The sequence below is a fragment of the Equus caballus genome, chromosome 8 (assembly GCF_041296265.1).
Source record: "Equus caballus isolate H_3958 breed thoroughbred chromosome 8, TB-T2T, whole genome shotgun sequence".
Taxonomy (NCBI): Eukaryota; Metazoa; Chordata; class Mammalia; order Perissodactyla; family Equidae; genus Equus; species Equus caballus.
Window position 1 is genome coordinate 47,931,100 of NC_091691.1, and position 14,201 is coordinate 47,945,300.

At 43.1% G+C, this 14,201-nt stretch overlaps 1 long non-coding RNA gene across 1 annotated transcript in view; it reads right to left on the minus strand.

Annotated features, from left to right (window-relative positions):
- LOC111774705 (uncharacterized) overlaps positions 1-9,295 on the minus strand; it is a 31,085-nt gene extending 21,790 nt beyond the window's left edge. Inside the window, exons 1-3 of the long non-coding RNA XR_002809851.2 lie at positions 8,526-9,295; positions 7,701-7,888; positions 5,536-5,666 (exon numbers count right to left, since the gene is read on the minus strand). This is a non-coding gene — a long non-coding RNA (uncharacterized lncRNA). The remainder of the gene's footprint in view (positions 1-5,535; positions 5,667-7,700; positions 7,889-8,525) is intronic.
- Positions 9,296-14,201: the final 4,906 nt, after the last annotated feature.

A 14,201-nucleotide genomic window follows, 5' to 3' on the forward strand; every position in this document is an offset into this window, starting at 1 on the left:
GAACATCTACAGAATTGGCCTAACGCTATCCATAAATAAATTCTCAACAAATTTCAAATTATTAAAATCATTCAGAGTATACCTGCTGACCACAGTGAAATGCCCACATTTGGAAATTAAGCAATTCACCTTTAAGAATAAACTAATATTTTTAAAAACCCACCCTGAGTCAAAGAATAAATCACAATAAAAATTAGAAAACATTTTGAACTATACTATAATGAAAATATGACATCAGATACCTGTGGAAGGTGACTAAAATTACGGCCAAGGGAAAATGTGTAGCGTTAAATGCACACACTAGGCAAAAGAAAGGGCTGGAAATCAATTATTTAAGTATCCGTCTCAAGAAGTTAGTACAAAAACAGTACATTGGATCCAAAAAAGTAAGAAAAAATAAAAATAACAACATGAGTTAATGAAATAGAAAAGAAATGTACAGGGGCCGGCCCCGTGGCCAAGTGGTTAAGTTCGTGAGCTCTGCTGCAGCGTCCCAGTGTTTTGTCAGTTAGAATCCTGGGCGCGGACATGGCACCACTCATCAAGCCATGCTGAGGTTGCGTCCCACATGCCACAGTTAGAAGGACCCACAACTAAGAATATACAACTATGTACCGGGGGGCTTTGGGGAGAAAAAGGAAAAATTTTTTTAAAATTTTAAAAAAGAAAAAAAGAAAAGAAATGTACAAGAGAGGAAATCAACAGTTGGTTCTTTGAAAAGATAATAATACCTAGTAAGACTAATCAAGAAAACAAAAGGAAAAAATTGCCAAAATCAAGACTGGAATGAAAAAGGAAACATCACTACAGAGTCTATAGACATTCAAAGGTAATAAGAGATCCCCTCAGAGGCTCCAGGAGGCCAGGTGAGGCCCCAGGTAACAGGTCTGGTAAGGCGCAAGAGGAGTCATCGTCACTGCACAGAGGCAGGTCCGAGGGGCGTGCTGACCCACACCAGGGCCTGCTGGGAAGTGCTGACTGACCCTGCTCTGTCCACAGATTAGGATGGGGGCAGTCACAGTGGCAGACTGGACTCAGGTAAATGCTGCCTCCTTCTCCAGGCCCTCACCCACCCTTACTCCAACCCAAATCCTAAAGCCCCGAGTGAGGGAGGCGTGCTCACATCGCTGCAGCCCAGGCCCCTGTGTCCAAGCCAGGGAGGCGCTCCTGGGTGGGGACCCTGTTTCTGACAGCGAGTGTGATGGAGTGTGGGAGAGTGTTGCAGGCAGAGGGACCACCACGTGTAAAGGCTTGGAGGTGGGACTGAGCTGGAAAGATTCAGGAAACTGGGGTCCTTCCTGCGTCTGTAGAGAACAAAGAGTGTGAGCAGAGTCGCGCCCGGAATGGCAGGCTGAGCAGTGGTACTTCATTGTGAGGTCCTGGAGGGTTGTGAACAGAAGGGGGAAAGTTTGAATCAGGGTTTTAAGACTTTTGCAGAGGCTGCTCAGAGGCAGAACAGACTGAAATGGGGGTGATGGGGACACTGAGTTATAGGGAAGTTGATTTCTTGTTGGAGGTCACAGAGCTGGCTAAGAGGCAGGACTGAAGCACAGAGGTTAGTCTGATGGCCTGAGGTCACCTGGCTCCAGAGGGAAGCAGAGAAATAAGTGAGGCCTGAGCCGGTGGAGCCCAGCCCTGGTCACCTGCCTCCTCCCCAGGTTCCAATGGCTGATGAAGCACTTATGGAATCTTCACAGGGAAGTGGAGGGTGTCCCGGTCCCTCCCTGGTCCCACCCCCTTGCATATAGTCTCTGGGATTGTGGTGTCCTGAGACTCTTTACCTGCTATTTTCCAAGCCCTTTGGTCTGGGGACCTTGGAGATGCCCCCCAAGTCCAGGCCCTTAGTCCAAGACAAGAGTTCTATGGAGGGGTTCCCATTTTTGGGAACCAGTGGTAAGAGGTATGGACATTTATCCCAGGAACTGGTACCAGGATATGCAAATTAGTAGAGGTAAAGCCAAGTTGGGGGTGCTCAGGAAACCACAAGTCTCCTCTTTTTCAGGTGAGAATAAAGAGGATAGAGCAAGAGTCTGGACTGTAATAGCTGCCTCAGAAGTTGGGTGTCTATTATGGAGGTAATAGGAGGTTTCGACCAGAGGAGGGAGGTGGTCTTATCCAGGCACAAATAGGCTCCATCTGGCTGCAGAGTGGAGAAGAGATGGGGGGGGGGGGGGGCAGTGCGTGTCAGGGGGGAGCAGGTAAGAGAGGAGGTGGGGAGCCCAGGAAGAGGCTACTGTAAAGTCCAGAGGCATGCTGTTGGACCAGAGTGGTGGCCTTGGAGGTGGGAGAAGTGCTTGGATTCTGAGTCCATTTTTTAAGGAAGACTAAGCAGGTTTTTGGATGTTGTAGGTGACAGAGAGAAAAGGAGGAGTCAGGAATGACCCTGGGGATTTGGGTCCCAGCAGCTGAAGGGATGGGAGCTCCACCAACTGGGATGGGTATTATGGCCTGAATTGTGTCTCCTTAAAACTCCTGTGCTGAGGTCTCAATCCCTTGTCCCTCAGAATGTAACTATGTTCAGAGATAGTCTTTAAAGAAGTGATTAAGTTAAAATGGGGCCGTTAAGATGGGGCCCTAATTTGGGATAAATGGTACCCTTATAAGGAGAGGAAGAAACATTAGGGCCGCATGCTCGCAGAGAGACGACCACATGAAGAGGCAAGAAGAGGGCAGTAATCTGCAAGCCAAGGAGAGAGGCCTCCGAGAAACCAAACCTGCCACACCTTATCTTGGCCTTCCAGCCTCCAGAACTCTGAAAAAGTAAAGGTTCTGTTGTTTAAGTCAAAATAAGAGAGGGTACCAAGAAGATTCAACGGGGGAAAAGCAGTCTTTGCAACAAATGGTGCTTGGAGAATTGGATATCCACATGCAAAAGAGGGAAGCTGAACCCTTACCTACACCATACCCAAAAATTCACTCCAAATCAATCAAAAATCTAAACATAAGAGTTAAAACTATAACACCCTTAGAAGAAAACAGAGGGGAAAATCTTCATGACATTGGACTTGGCAATGAGTTCTTGGATATGACACCAAAAGAACAGGCAAAAAAAGAAAAAAACAGGTAATCTGTACTTCATCAAAATTAAAAACTGCTGTGCAGCAAAGGACACTGCCAAGAACATGAAAAGACAACCCATAAAATGAAAGAAAATATTTGCAAATCACATATACGACAAAGGGTTAATATCCAGAACACATAAAGAATGCCTACAACTCAACAACAAGAAAATAAGCAACCCAATTGAAAAATGGACAAAGAACTTGAATAGACATATCTCCAAAGGAGATTTACAAGTGGCCAACAAGCACAGAAAAAGATGCTCATCACTAATCATTAGGGAAATGCAAATCTCATGGTCTCAAAACCATGAGATACCATTCACACACATTAAGACGGCTATTATAAAAAGGGAAACAAAAAAACAAGTGTTGGCAAAGATATAAAGAAAGTGGAACCCTTGTGCATTGCTGGTGGAAAAGCAAAATGGTACAGCTGCTGTGGAAAATAGTTGGACAGTTCCTCAAAAAGTTAAACACAGATTTACTATATGATTCAGCAATCCCACTTCTAGGTATATACCCCAGAGAACTGAAAGCAGAGATTCAAACAGGTTGTTGTACATCCATGTTCACAGCGACATTATTCACAATAGCCAAAAGATGTAAACAACCCAAATATCCATCAACAAACAGATGAACAGATAAACGAAATGTGGTATATGCATACAGTGGAATATTATTCAACCTTCAAAAGGAATGAAACTCTGACACATGCTACAACATAGATAACCTTGAGGATATTATGCTAAGTGAAATAAGCCAGACACAAAATGACAAATATTGTATGATTTCATTTATATGAGAGACCTAGAATATTCAAATTCATAGAGACAGAAAGTAGAACAGAGGTTACCAGGGGCTGGGGGAGGGGAATGGGTATTTATTGTTTAATGGGTATGGAGTTTCTGTTGGAGATGATGAAAATGTTCTGGAAATGAATAATGGTGATGGTTGCACAACATCGGGAATGTACTTAATGACACGGAATTGTACACCTAAAAATAATTAAGATGGTCAATTTTATGTTAGGCATGTTACCACAAGAGAGAGTTATACAGGGAAAATTCAATCAATGTAACTCACCATATTAACAGAATAAAGAAGAAAAATCATGATCATTTCAATAGATGTAGAAAAACCATTTGATAAAATTCAACACCTATCTGAGATTTTTAAAAAATGGCTTAGCTTACTAGGAATGGAAGGGAACTCCTTAACTAAATATCTTTTAAAATCTTAACTACCTTTAAAAAAATACAGCAAATATAATACTTCACAGCAAAATATTGAAAGTTTCCCCCCAAGATTGGAAATAAAATGAGAATTCTCACTATCACCTCTTCTAATCAACATTATTCTAAATGCCTATAAATCAAGAAAAAAATTACAAGTTTTAGAAATTGGAAAAAAGAAATAAAACTGTCATTATTTGCAGATGACATGATTGTGTTCACAGGAAATCTAAAACACTCCACAAACAATTATAATTAATAAGTGAAGAGCAAGGTCTCTACTTCCAAGATCAATATACAAAAATCCTATATACCACAACAAACAATTAGAACATTTTTAAATGATAACATTTACAATATAATTCAAAAAACCAAATACCTAGAAATAAATCTAACAAAATGTGAACAAGACCTCTACACAGAAAACTATATAATACCATCGTCAGAAGTTAAAGAACACCTAAATAAACACAGGGATGTACCATGTGCACGGACCCAATACAGTTAAGATGTTAATTCTTCCCAATTTGAGCTATAGAGTCAACACAATCCCAGTCAAAATCCCAGCAGGAGTGTGTGTGTGTGTAAATTGGCAAAATGATTCTAAAATTTTTATGGAAATACAAAGGGCCAAGAGTAGTCAAGGTAATCTTGAAAATGAAGAAAAAAGTTGGAAGACTTTTGCTTCTTAGATATAAAAAGTCTTGACCTTACACCAGAGACAAAATCTGTTCTTCTTGGCTGTAGATCTAAATGTACAATAAACCTATAAATATTCTAGAAGAAAGCAAAGGAGAATGACATTGTAGGTAGAAACAGATTTAAATTGGATGCAAAGAGCAATGTAGTCTGGAGGCAAGAGTGTATGTTCTGGAGTCAAACTGCTTAAGCTTGAAGTCTGATTCCAATCTTGGGCAAGTTATTTAACCTTTCTGTGACTCAGTTTCCTCCTTCGTAAAATGAGGGTAACAATAAGCAGAAGATTATTGTGAGGTTCAAATACAATGATCCCCATAAAGTGCCTAGAACTGCTCCTGACACACAGCAAGCGCTTCACAAGCATTGCTGTTATTACTCTTTCCATGAACACTGAAAGAGCCTCCTTTAAGGGGGAGGAACTTGTCATTTTGTGTAGAAACCTTATGTTCAGCACTTGGACATATGATTTTTCATTTTTTAACTTGGAAATATTTATATTGGAGACACTGCTTCTCAATCCACAGCATTTGTTGAACACTTGCCTGCCGTGCGCTGGACTCCAGGTGGGGGGCAGAAAGAGGAGGGTGGGGAAGATGCTTATACAGGAAGCAGCCAACAGATTTCTTCCCAGTCACGAAAAGCTTCCCGTATAATTCAGCAGTCAAACATAGACCTGAGAAATGATTGGAGAATGTGATAGGTATAAATAAGTGCATGCTCCACTTCACAACGTAGATAATTAGAAAATGTGACAGCCCGTTACAGTTGCTAACTATACATACGGATGTGAGCATTCTAAGGAGCTGGAGGAGGGAGAAAGCAAAGGCATGGATGAAACAGCGATGCTGAGTCATGAGGAAAAGCCATGAGGAGTTGCTCTAGAATACAATTCATAAAAGGTGGCAACCTCTAACACTGGCCTGATTTGTTCTATTTGCTTGAGAAACACCCAGAACTGGAATTGCCTGGGCAGGGATTACAGGTTTGGACGATGGAGCTCTGGCAGGGAGACGAGAGGGAGGAAGTCATCTGGGGGACACCCACCCACGGCCCTCTCCCTGCTGACATCAGCCCTCTCCCCAGGCACTTTGTCAAATGATAACTCTGAGAAGCCCTTTGTATGCGGTAGGGCACTTCTGATCCATTTTCAGCATCTTCTTCTCCTTCCCACTTTCAGGTTCCTATTTAAGTAGATTTGGGGAAAAACCAAATACCGTCTCTCATTATCATTCAGAACTCCCCAAAATAAAATGACTCAATTTAAAAGAAATGAAATTTGAAAAACGCATATGCAGTTCATGCTGCTAACCCACGCAAAGAGGCACACTGATCTGAGTTCACAGATCGACCAATCTGAGGATACATCCCCACATTCGTTCTTAACCTCTCCCAGTCTGGCCTACTGGATACTCCAACCTCTACCTGACTTAAGTGGGAAATTATCAGTTTGTGGATTATCCAAGCCGCTGTTTCTCCCTCTTCCTTCTACTGGCTTCATTTTTTGCTATTCACCGCTTATTCTAGAATCTCCATCAGAGATAATGGGGAAAAAAAGAGAGGGGTTGAATGCAATCAATTAAATGTCAGGGAAAATATCTGAAGTCAGGGTTTTGAATTATTATTATTCTATGTCATCTTCCTCTCTCCAGCCTCCCTCGTTCTCAAGCTGTTAAGCGTCTCCCCCTACCTATCCTGCATTATTAAGGTATTTGGGCTTGGATGTTGTTGGTCCTGGCTGAGAACATCTGACTGTGCAACTTCCTGTTTTGACATGCTTTCTGAGGATTTTGTTATTACAAATAATTTCTTTGATGACTGAATTCCGGAATGTATGAAGTCCAGAATTCCAGTAATGAAAGAAAAGCACATTTGAATCTTTATCTTCTTAGACCGTAGGTAATGAATATAACTAAAATTTCTTTCAAAAGGAGCAAAATCATTTTCCACCCTCAAAACATGTTCTTCTTCCTTTATTCTAAAAATACCTCAGTTGGTGGCACCACCATCCACTTGGATGCCTAAAGTAGACACCTGGGAGTCATCCTTGACTCCTCCCTTCCCTCGCTTTCCACCCTGGGCAATCACAAGTCCTGGTGAGTCCACCCACTACTGTTCATTTCTCCGCCACCCTGCCTCCTCCCCTTCCCCAGAGGAACTGCCCACATCCCCCTCCAGCCATTGCTCCCGCAGCAGCAGGAGTCTAGGACCTGACCCTTGCTTCTGGTTTCTCCCTCTAATCGTCTTCCACGCAGAATGATCTTTCTCGAATGAGAATATATATTCAAGCAAGAGCTCCCCGCAGCCTTCAGGATGAAGGTCAAAGGCAAAGGTGGAGGATGGAAGGGCTCCAGGATCAGCCTTTCTTTCCAGCCTCTTTGCCCACCATTCCCAGATTTGCACTTTCTACTCTGGCAACCTGACTTCCTTGGGTTGTCCCAGTGCCCCCTGCTGCTTCTCACCTCCATGCCTTACTCAAACCAGAAGCCCTCCCATTCAGTACTTTCTGCATCTAAATCCTTACAGGTTCCCCCTTATCACTCCATTCTTAGGCTGGTGTATATATAACCACCAGGTTATGTGCCACCTCCTTGACTCGTTCAGGGACTGTCTTGCCTCTGCACCACCAGCATCTAGCTTGGCACACAGCAGGTGCTCAACAAATATCTGCCGAATGCGTTGGATGAAGAGTTTCATTGGCAACACGCACATTTAAATAGCGTAGAGGGGCCGGGGCTGTGGCCGAGTGGTTGAGTTCACGCGATCTGCTTCGGCGGCCCAGGGTTTCGCAGGTTTGGATCCTGGGCGCAGACATGGCGCCGCTCATCAGGCCATGCTGAGGCGGCGTCCCACATGCCACAACTGGAAGGACCCACAACTGAAATATACAACTGTGTACTGGGGGGATTTTGGGGGGGGGGGGAAGTGGAAGGAAAAAAGAAAAAGAAGATTGGGAACAGTTGTTAGCTCTGGTGCCCATCTTTAAAATAAATAAATAAATATATAGTGTAGAAATTAGGTCTATAAAATATAACATATGAAAGAGTAAAAAACAAAGATATTTTTGAAACTTTTTTCATTGCTTTGGATCCAGAGCACAGAACCAGTCCTTTGTTCTTCCCACAAATCAGTGGCATACAGCCAAAGCATTGGACTGTGTTTGCTTCCTGAATAATCAGAGTAAACATCTATTGCATTACTTATTAAATGCAGGTGCGGAGTGCTTCCCATGGGTTGTCTCATTTAATGCACAGAACTACCCTTACCAAAGGTAGGAGCCATTGTTACGCGTGAGGAAACTGAGGCTTAGTGAAATTAGTGTTAGTTGTTGGTGGAGCTGGGATTTGGGATTTGACATCTGACCCCAAAGTTCATGCTCTAACCCTTATAATTTCCATGAGACTTAGGGTCAGAAGGCAGTATATTGGTGAAAAGCATGTAGAGTTGAAATTACTCTCGGAAATTCCTTTTCATCAGAAATCTGTACCTCTTTGGCAGGAAGATAGAACATGTGTTAAAATTCATAGGCACATACTCAGAGTTCAGGTCCTCCAGGCACAAGCCAAATGCCCTTTCCGTCTTCACTCAAATCTTCTACATATTTGACTTGTCTCCTTAACAATCATTTTAGTACTTGATGCCACAGCTTGATGACTTTTTTCTCTCTCAAATCTTCATGACCCCTGTTAGCCTGAGCAAGGCCATAATTGTGAAGCATGTTGGAGACGGACAGCCCATCTCAGCACAGCCAGCTCTTGCACTAGAGTTGAAACTAACCACCGAGTGTTGGATGAAGATGATGATTTGCATCTGGGAGTCAGGCTGTATGGGAATAAAAACTGCAAGAATCACAGTCAGCAAGGTGAGGTGTTTACACTGAGAGCATGTGAGGAAGCCCAGTTGTGAACTAGCAAATTCCTGGACCCCCATCCTGTCTTCCTGTGGGACCTGGGAGGCAACGGTAGGCCTGACTGCCAGCTCTATTTACATAGCTCCCTCCTCACTCCAATGTGTGCATTTTTGAATTCATGTAAATACCCAGATGGAATGATTCCATTACATGAGGACCCTCCCATTGCCCTGAGGGTCAGGGCATCTGATAAGGGCAATGGTATCCATTTAATTTGGGGATCTCTGTCTTGGGGAAACGGGATAACTGACCTGAAGTTCTCCCTTTCCTCTGCCCTAATCCCTTTAGGTGCATCTTAAAACGGTCTCTAGCTGCCTTATTCTTCTCAGAGGTGGAGAACTGATGCCCTATCCCCATTTGATCAAAAGAGGTACTTGCAACTCCTAAAACTTACCTGTGATGCCTGTATTTCTTTCCTTTGCAATGATAAGATTAACTCAGATGTTTGCAAGGTCCTTGAACCATAGATAAATAGATAGATAGATAGATAGATAGATAGATAGATAGATAGATAGATGATATAGATAGATAGATAGATAGATAGATGGATGCAGAACTGAGAATATGGGCCAATAAATGCCTTTTAATCCTTTGACAAAGTTTACGGAAGCCTACTGTTTTCTCATGGGAAATTATGATTCAGGCCCTTTTTCTCTGTTTACACCAAGTTCACTATAGCCACACTCTAATTAACTTTAGGTAAAAGAGGTCAAGAACAAAAGGACTGAATTAACTAGAGGAATCATCAACTCTCACTGAACACAAAGAGTACAATGGAATCTACTATATGACTTTTTTTTTTTGGTGGACACAGTAGCTTAGCAACACATATTTACTTCCTGTTATAAAAAAGATGGGTCCTATAAAATGAAGAGTTCCTGCCTGGTGAATCATATACACAGCCTCATTTTCCTTTAGAAATTATGTGTAGAGCTTTAGGAAGATGGTCACAAGCCATCCTCTTATCGGAAAAGTACATGTCAGTAGCAAGGTCGATTCCAGAAATGAAAACACTGCAATGACAAGTCCAAAGCTCCTAGCAGAACATCCCAAACGAATTGGGTGCTCCTGATGCTGGATTTCAATGCCGTGGTGACTCATCACAGCTCAGGGAGCCTACCTGGCAGCAGAAAGAGCTGGCTCCCAGAGGCTCTTTTGTTTGGGTCAGGCCACAGTCCCCCAAAGCTAGCAGAAGAGACTAGGCCTCCCCATTCCACACACCCTTCAGGCTGCATGCTGCATTCTTCAGGATCCAGTGTTTTTAAACTCTTGCTTTATTGTTTTTAATTGTGGTAAAACACCCATACTATAAAATTTACCATTTTAACCATTTTTTTAAGTGTACAGTTCAGTGGCATTAAGTACATTCACATTGCTGTGTAATCATCACCACCATTCATCTCCAGAATGTTTTTCATCTTGCAAAACTGAAACTCAGTACCCATTAAACACTAACTCTCCATTCCCTCCCAACAGCCCCCAGCAACCACTTTTCTACTTTCTGTCCTGATGAATTTGACTCTTCTGGGTACCTCATGTAAGCAGAATCATACAGGATTTATCCTTTTGTGATTGGCTGATTTCACTTAGCATGATGTTCTCAAGGTTCATCCATGTCGTAGCAGTGTCAGAATTTCCTTCCATTTCATGGCTGGATAATATTCCATGCGTCATATTTATTTTGTCCTTCCTGTAGAATATTTGTGTGTGGTAAGGGGAGTAAGAGGCTGATAATATAATTGGCCCACTCCCCTCCCTATGGGATGAACTTGATACCTGGATATCACTTTGTTTTTATCACTAATGAGATCACAGAGCACTCAGAAGAAAAATCCCTTATACAAAAGGTTGTGAAAACCTTAGGTTAGACCAGGGATTCTAAACTGGAGTCCATGGTTGGGCTCCAAGAAGTTTTTGAACTCCCTGAAACTGAAACCAAAACGGTGTGCCTTTGTCTTTTTCTGGGACAAGAGTCCTTAGTTTTTATTATCTTTTTTTTTTCTTGGTGAGGCCGATTGGCCCTGAGCTAACAGCTGTTGCCAGTCTTCCTCTATTTTATATGGGATGCTGCCACAGCATGGCTGGACAAGTGGTGCTAGGTATGCACCTGGGATCCAAACCCTTGAACCCCGGGCCACCATAGCAGAGCGTGCGAACTTAACCACTATACCACCAGGCCAGCCCTTTATTATCTTTTCAAACGGGTCTTTGACCCCCAAATGCTAAGCAGCACTGATCTCAGCTACATCTCATGAAGGTTGAACTAAGAACTGGATAATTGTTATTGCTCCCTTCCATCTTGGCACACAGTTCCATGAAGATGTCAGGGCTGCAGTCTTCTGAAATACCTACAACAATGGAAACTCTACACAGTACCTTGAACCCTAGAGCACCTGCTTCTCGGGAATACATTCAAAGGATGATGGAGTCGGCTGTGCTTGGTCTCATTACTCTTCACAGGGTATGAGAAATCATTTCTGCAAACACAGCAAAAAATTTAATACTCAAAATATTTTCACTGGATTCAATGTCAAAATAGTATGGTAATGGGAGGTAGAAAAGACATACAAAGCTTGGTTCCTGATCTTGAGGAACCTAAAATCCTGTGAGAGAGGCAGAGCTTGGACACCATCGGTGAACATTACTAATGAACTCAGTACTACCAGCGAACAACACAGATACAAGCCAGATGTGTGGCATCGACCCGAATTTGCTAGAGGAATTTTCTTACGGTCAGGGTCTGTTTAAATCATGCTGCCCCCATGGAGAAAATTCCTATTCATGCTAAGTTCTAGAAAAACTCTCACTTCCGATACAAATTGGTGTGCTTTCACTTCTTTGACAAGGAAAACTACGTAACTGACCCCATCTTCCTTTCAAAGTTGGCCACCAGGAAGCTCAGAGTCATGTTTCTGGCTCAACAACAGCCGGGATGCCGGTCCAAGTGATCTCCACACACTTGTTTATTATCCAGCCTTCTTCTCCCGTTCCTTGCACTTGACCTGTAATTTATGTTTTCTGTGGTCTGGATTCTATTTTTGCATTTATACTTATTTCTTCATTGTGTGTTCTCACTGCACACTGGTGCAATCCTTTGTGGAATGAGATTTTTTGTCTGTGATGCAGACGGTGAATGAGAGCTGGGGTGGAACTAGGAGACAAGATCGACGGCTGCCATGCTGGGTCTTTTCCTGCTTCTCTCCAGATAAACTCTCCACGCTTCTCCACCCTGCTCTGGGACTCCCTGCCAGGCTGTGGGGGGGCAGTCGCTTTAGTGACTGAGAATATGGCCTCTGGGTCATAAAACCTTCAATTCGAGTCCCAGTTCTGTCCCTCACTAGCTGTGTGTCCCTGGTCAAATGACCCAAACTCTGTAAGATGCAGCTCTGTCATCTGCAAAGCGGAGACAACATGGTACCACCACCTAGGGCTGTTTTGAGTATTTATTGTTTATAGATGTAAAATGTGCAGCCCATGACCTGGTGCATAATGCAAATTCTCCCGTTTATTTTATTTATTTATTTATTTTAAAGATTGACACCTGAGCTAACAACTGTTGCCAATCTTTTTTTTTTTCTGCTTTTTCTCCCCAAATCCCCCAAGTGGATAGTTGTATATTTTTAGTTGTGGACCCTTCTAGTTGTGGCATGTGGGATGCCACCTCAGCATGGCTTGATGAGTGGTGCCATGTCCGTGCCCAGGATCCGAACTGGCAAAACCCTGGGCCACCACAGCAGAGCATGCAAACTTAACCACTCGGCCATGGGGCCAGCCCCTATGACTTTTATTTCATGCTTAATTTCTAGGGCAACTCACTAAGGGGAAAATCAGCTAAGATACTAAGTAAATAAAATTATAGAAGTTCTACTAAACTTGTCCATCATATTCCATATAAGAAGGGAAAAAATTCTGACAGGAACTTAAAATGCTGAATCATAAACACAATATATCCCGTTTTACTTTTTAATAACAAAAGTTCCCAGGTTTTGAATTCCTACCCTCGTTGGGCCTAGGTTGAGCCCTTTTCACGCTTTATCTTAACTCCTCACAACAACCTCAAAGTTCGGCGTAATTTCCCCGCTTGGAAGATGAGGAAACTGGAACTTGGAAGGCTACTGGGCTTGCTGAAGGCCACACAGCTAGAGATGACAGAAACGAGGATGGGCCCTAACGTCTGTGCCTGTCCTGCAGGGTCACCATGCCTTCTCAAAGTGACATTTTCAGTGTCCCTAACATTATTTAGATGAAGCTGTTAATGGAAAACATGGAATTCAATGGCTATGTCTACCAGAAAACCTCTATGTGTTTAAGAAGAAGAATTTGCTGCTTAGTATAAGGGATGAATTTCCAACCGCTGATCTATGACATCCATTTGCATGTACAGAAATGTATTCTAAATTCTTCATTGAAAGTTGAACATCTGTCGTGTTGGCCTCCTTCTCCTGCATAAGCTGGTCCCCTGCAGCACGCGGGGCACCTCTGAGCCCCCATGGAGGCTGCTGGCATTGGGCAATCAGCTTGCCAGGGAAGTCAGGGCTTGCCCCCGTGCGCTGGGACAGCTCTAAAATTCCTGTCTCCATGTGTAATGTTTGGACCGTTTCTGAGCACCATCACCCGGCCTGTATTACATCCTTGACACGTCTGCAGATACTCTGAGAGAGGTGGAGTTGAGCGAAAGAAGTGAAGCCCAGGAACAACTGAGCAGTAATAGTTCCAGTCCGACACAAGTGCTATTTTGGTATCTTGGCCTTGTACCTGACAAATGGATGGGAGTTCTGAGTGGAAACATAGATGTCCATTAGTATGAGAAATCAAGGAACGGGTGCGCCCCTCATAATGCCCTCTCTACTCTCAGCTACTTGGTCACTTCACCTTGTTCCCTCTTAGGACAGGAAATATGCTGGGGTCATCTGATGTCCAGACCCAACTGCCACTTTCATTTAGCTTGTCCTTAAAATGCCCGACAGGAAAATAAAAGACAAATTACGATAACACTCACTTTAAAGCCTACAAAACACACAGTGTCCTGTGAGGCATGTGCTCTTCACAGCAAACCAGAGGGTCAGCAGGGCTGATGCTACTATGCTTATCTTACCGATGAGGAGATGGAGGCACAGAAGTTAAGTCAATTGGCCAAGGTCATGGAACTGGTGACATCAAAGCTCAAATCCAAGATTCAACTGGTCGGAATTCAAGCCCAGTGCTCTTTTAGCTCACCATTTTTTTTTTTTTTTAAGCACAACCACCAGGGCTAGAAGCAAAAATGCATAGAGAAAATGTGGGAAAGTATGAGGGCAGGGT